The sequence below is a fragment of the Lynx canadensis genome, chromosome B2 (genome assembly GCF_007474595.2).
Source record: "Lynx canadensis isolate LIC74 chromosome B2, mLynCan4.pri.v2, whole genome shotgun sequence".
NCBI classification, from domain to species: Eukaryota; Metazoa; Chordata; class Mammalia; order Carnivora; family Felidae; genus Lynx; species Lynx canadensis.
The window spans coordinates 84,695,358-84,701,506 of record NC_044307.1 but is presented as its reverse complement, the minus strand read 5'-3'; the positions used below and the strand labels follow the sequence as shown (position 1 = coordinate 84,701,506).

The following is a 6,149-nucleotide window of genomic DNA, read 5'->3' as shown; positions in this document are numbered from 1 at the left end:
TTTGGGTCCTTGGATCCAACAGGATCCTTGATTCACGGAGGTTACCCTAAATGCCTAGGCCTTGTTCACTGATATTTCATCTAAACTGACACTTGATGGTATCCACTGGACTGCTACAGCTGTACAACAGCAACACCAGCTATGCATAACTGAACATGGACATGATGGTTCAATTCAGTTAACCAATACACTCCTTGATGAAACTCATTTTATGTTTACTGCTCTTGAGCTGCTGCCAGTAGTCTAGATTATTTATTCTGCCACCTGGTGAACTACAGACTGGCAGATTAGAGACATGTCTTTAGGACTACAAACTGTGGAAACAAACCATACTGCTTATTGAACCATCTGGGCCAATCATGGAGATGCTTACAGTGATCGGTGAAGACCTGTTCTTTGATGAGACCAAGTGGAATTGGTATGCTGCATTGTCTAGAGTGTTCCTGTTCTTGTCTAGATTTACCTCCTACCAGATATGGCAACATATCCATCGCCATACATTGAGCACAAAGTCAAGGAGTATAAGTTTAATTTTTTTAATGTTTATTTTTATTTTTTGAGAGAAAGAGAGACAGAGAGGGAGAGACGGAGGAACAAAGAGAGAGCGAGTCACAGAATCTGAAGTAGGCTCCAGGCCCTGAGCTGTCAGCACAGAGCCTGATGTGGGGCTTGAACTCATGAACCATGAGATCATGACCTGAGTTGAAGTCTGAGGCTTAACCGACTGAACCACCCAGGCGTCCCAAGGACCATAAATTTATAATCTACAGGTTACCACAGCATGCCAGACATATGAATATTACCATAAGTGGATGTGTTTGTCCTGTGGTAGGAGAAGCCACAGCAAATTGGGTGTTGCACTCACCTGTTCAAAGCATATTGACTAAACCAAACTATGGAGCCCTCTCAGGGGGATCAGCAATGCCTCACAGCTCTTGACATTTTTTTCAGATTACAGTTCCATATCTGATCAGCATAGTCTGACACATTACAATGGCTCTTTAAACTAGTCTATGTCACATGTTCAGCTTTATAGACCACTTACAGACTTATACTGGTGCATCTTTTATCTAAAGGTCACATGACGATGAGCTAATAATTAAGTGATTCAATGGACTTCCTATACTACATAAGAACCACAGGCATCTTGTATTGTAGAACATTGGAATACTCTCAAAAATTGACTTAAAAAGGTTTCTGGGTATATCTCCCTTTCAAGTCTTCCTCATTTACACACCTTAGTATATCACTTTGCCACCAAATAAAGCTGTGCTCAGAAATGGGTCATCTCGGGGCGCCTGGGTGGCTTGGTCGGTTGAGCGTCGGACTTCGGCTCAGGTCATGATCTCACGGTCCGTGAGTTCAAGCCCCGCGTCGGGCTCTGTGCTGACAGCTCAGAGCCTGGAGCCTGTTTCAGATTCTGTGTCTCCCTCTCTCTCTGCCCCTCCCCTGTTCATGCTCTGTCTCTCTCTGTCTCAAAAATAAATAAACGTTTAAAAAAAAAAAAAAAAAAAAAAAATGGGTCATCTCTTTTCAGTCACTGCTTCCAAAAAGGATAAAATGATTAGATAGATTGATAGATAAATAGAAATAGATTATAGAGATAGAGATAAAGAGATAGAGATATAGAGATAGAGATGATAGAGATAGAGATAGAGATAGAGATAGATAGAGATAGAGATAGAGATAGAGATAGAGATAGAGATAGAGATAGATACAGATTTTGGAACTCCACCCTGACCATTATTGAGCATGGTACTTTTTACTTTCCCCTAATATCAACTCTGGGATATCTTGGTTTGTACAAACTTTATTTAATTCTTATTCAACCACCTAGATTATCTTAGAAGAGTGGCATAGTTACATTATAAAGATAATGACCACTTGGTTGAGTACATTGCTTGTTAAGTTGCCGACAGTCGCCCATACTGGCCAAAGTAAGGGAAATAACAGAGCTTTATAATTTTAATTAAATTGTTCTTATAACTTTTGTACCTGTCCCTTCAAAATTAAAACTGTGACTGTCAGGAGGGGATGATTGAGAAAAGGTAAAGTTACAGCTACTGTAATGAGATACAAGTATTTCAGGCACTGGAGGAGAGCAACAAACTGTCACTTGGGCAAGATCATCTTAGACCCTTGGAAAGACGGATGGCAAAGGAACATTAATATTTCTTTTTTCCTATAGATCACTCCTAGAGCCTTTTTCAAGAAAAATCCTCTTGTGTATCTTTCCCAAGCTAATAAGCACTTAAATTTAATTGATTTCTGGGTCTGTAATTTCCTATAAGGAAGCTCTGGCCACCGTTTGATTGCCATTCATCTTAAAATTACCAAAAAGGCTATCAAAAGAAAAGGTGATAATCCTAGTCCCTATACTTCCCAGTAAAATTCTTGTAAACACCTTTAGTTATCTGTTTCATCCATATTTCCACTGCTGTAGCAGAGTGATTCTCTTGAATGGATGAAGGTTATCTGGCTGATGGTGTACATAAGACAGAGTGGAGTAACTGTCCTCAAACGTTACCTACAAAAACAATGACTAGACTGAAGTATTCAAACTGAATTGAGAAACCTGAGACCTACCAGATGGCTAGGAGGCCACACTGGGTAATGTCAACTTGTGATCTTGGATGATATAGATTCCACTTTAGGAGCTCCAATAATTATAAATGGCTCCATCCTTTTAAGGACATCAAGAGTACTTTTGGGATTATAGGTCTTGTGTGGAAGCCAAGTATTACCTTATTTCTCTCCCATAAAATTATTATTGTCCTCTTAAGAGTAATCACAAGAGGTCTCCAAGTTAAAAAACACTCCCAGTGGGTAATGTAACCCTTAAATGACTGCATTGTATCTCCAAAATGAGCTACACTTAGTTGCTTGGGGAGCCTTCTAGAGGGGTAACTGATTTGCTACTTATACCAATGTCATAGTTTTCCCTACAATCTGAGTCATAGTAGGAAAAATTAGAATTAGAAAATTGTATTAGACAAGGTGATATAAGTGCTTGCTTCAGAAGCACATATACTAAAATTGGAATGATACAGCGAAGATTAGCATAGCCCCTGCACAAGGATGACACACAAGTTCATGAAGGAAAAAGTGACACAAAATTTCTCTTCAATATTAGTTGAGGTGATCAAAGATACCACCTCAGTCCTGGAATGTATTCAGGTTAACCTTAACTCAGTGGCCAGGCTTGTTATAGATGATATTGGCCATAAATTTTCTTCTTGCAGGGCAAGGTAGAGTCTGTGTGACCACTGATATATCCCACTATACCTGGATTAGTGCCTTGATCCAGATGGGAAGGTCAAGGTGGAAACTTAAGGAGAAATACACCTGGATTTCTAAGGTAGATCGAGATGGTTTATAAGATTTGCTCACGTGATTGGGTCTGGAACACTTGATGTTAATATTGAATATTGCCTTATCCTGCTGCTCAGAGTCCTATTGATAGTAACCTTATTAAATATAGTATGAGACAAATTTAAGAGATTTGGTCCTAATCTCTATGAGTCATTGATCAATGCACCTGACAGAGTGGTGTACTAGTAGGAAACTTTGCCAGTAGTCAAAAGAGTGTTGAATCAAGGGGTAAGTATAGTTGGAAGACAATTCTCCGTGGGTCCTGCATGTTTACAGTTCAATACAACAAAGATATTGTTTCTCTTTAGGGCAAAGATCAGTCAGGTTTACTGCCCATTATAAAAGATTCATTATTCCTATGGTTGGAATTCTACTCCTATAATACAACCACTATGTGTGAGCAGGCATTTCACCCTTTTAGCATTGCCCTGTGGGACACCAGCATAAAATGCCGATACTCTGACTACTACCATTGCTGTGAGTAATAAAATTCTTTGTGTCTTATTCAGGGGTGTCATGTCTTCTGCCATCACCCATGGAACTGTAGCAAGCTAACTTGGCACATAGGTAGGGTAAAGTTTCAGACCCTTCTAAGTTCTTGACAGCTGTATGACCAGTGCCTACTAATTATGATTTCAGTTACATTAAGAAGAGTGAATTTTAGCCTATAGATCTTGTAGCGAAAATTTTCCAAGGATACTAGACTTTAAAATAGTTAAGTAAATAAATGAATGTGGTTATCTAGAAGGTTATTCTGTATGTCCTGAGGGGAACTCTGGTTTCCATTAAGAGGATTTACGTTAATAATTTGGAGAAACTTACACAAAATATGGAAAATGCCCAATGACACAAATTGTTCTTTGATGTTTGCAGATAGTTTGAAGTCTATGGATTTTTTATTTGAGAGCCCTTGCTCTAAAAGAACCTACTCCTCTGGAGTAGAGGATGAGTATGCTTCTTCTGGGCCAAGCTTCTGGCATCTCCTAGGAATAATCCAAATAGGTTACAATATCTTCTCACTGAATTCTAGGAAATACAACATACTGATAATCAGAACACTAGAATGCTTGGAGAAGATCTATTGCTATATAGATGGGTATGTATATATTGGTATATTATAGACACGGAGTCATATGACTCAGATAAATTCCAAGAAATAGAAAATCGTTACCCATTTGGAGTGACTTATATAACCATCCCTCTAGCATGAGTTGTTTAGCGAAAAATAGCAAAGAATGGTCAGACAAACCTTAAGGAAATGTCTTCCTATAATTCCTTATTCTTACAACAAAATGGATCAACACTTGTAATGTTAAAGTTCCCTTCAGAAATTGTGAGGTAAAGATGTACTTGGGAAAAAGTATTTAAAATTTTCTTCTTTGCGGGTATTAGAAAAAGGTACTGAGAGCAGGGAAAGGTTATTAGCTTGCTATTAGTCAATCCCTGCTGAGCACAGTAGAACATAAAATAGGAATAAAGAAAGGAAGTCAGCTCTCCAATCCCAGCTGCAGGCTGATGAATCAGTTAGTGATTAATTGTTGCTACTAGTAATTGAAATAATCATATTTCAGAAAGAGGGGAAAAAAGCATTTGATCTCTAAAATCCTTTTGCCTAAAAATGTAATTGCTGCAATATTATTGGATGTCTGAAAAAGAGACATAAAATTCTTAATGTAAAACTAAAATGACCATGATTCCCAAGATTGACCTAACATCTGGCATTAGGTTTTGAAAACCCTCCTCTGACTGTCAAAACACTAGCCCTCTTATTTTCTTATATACATTTCTTTTAAATAAAGTTTGCTTTATAGAGAAGACAGCATCATGTAGAATGCAAAACAATAACAAACTAATACACATTGTCTTAATTCCAGTAAAGCCAGTGAATTCACATTTACTCGCCCCAAAATGGTGCTTATATTTTTAAAGTAATGTTAATGTCTTAATCAACAGACTTTATCATGTTCCAAATTCTAAATGTGTATGGCCCTATGCCAAGGATCTGGGGAGTCACTGCCTTCAAGTAGTTTACTCCTTAATTGTGAAGATATAACATGTACTTAAAGTGTTACCAATCAGTATGGTGCAGATGAGTGCTATAGAAAGATTTCATGAAGTTATAAATTTGCATTTGGTGAGTACTTAACAAATTCAGGCCTTCTAGAAAGTTTTTTTTTTTCAAAACTAATCTCCACAATCATCCTGAGATGAAAGTATCATACCTATTTTATTTTATTTTACTTTACTTTATTTTATTAAGTTTATTTATTTACTTTGAGAGAGAGAGAAAGAGAGAGAGAAAGAGAGAAAGCAAGGGAGAGACAAAGAGAGGAAGAGAGAGAGAATCCCAAGCAGGCTCTACACTGTCAGCAAGTCAGAAGTCAGAAGTCTTCCTGAGGAAATGACACTTGAGTAGATAAGGAAGTTAGCCAACCAAATGGATAACAGTGATGGGCCATGAATATCAGAGAAAACTTCATTCCCAAACACTTCATAATATGTTGTAAGTGACATATCCAAAATCAAATTCACCATCCCACCTATATTGGTATCATTATAGAAAGGCCTTCTCACTACCTCTTCTTTTGTCTGTATTACCATCTACCTTTAAAAATCAATTCATGGAGCGCCTAGGTGGGACAGTCGGTTAAACCTCTCATTTAGGCTCAGGTCATGATCTCATGGTCTGTGAGCTCAAGCCCTGCATTAGGCTCTGTGCTGACAGCTCAGAGCCTGGAGCCTGCTTCAGATTCTGTGTCTTCCTCTCTCTCTTCCCC

General features: G+C 38.1%; 1 pseudogene; it reads left to right on the top strand.

The window, feature by feature from the left end:
- The first annotated feature begins 3,006 nt into the window (after positions 1-3,006).
- On the top strand, positions 3,007-3,121 carry LOC115515073 (annotated as a pseudogene).
- Positions 3,122-6,149: the final 3,028 nt, after the last annotated feature.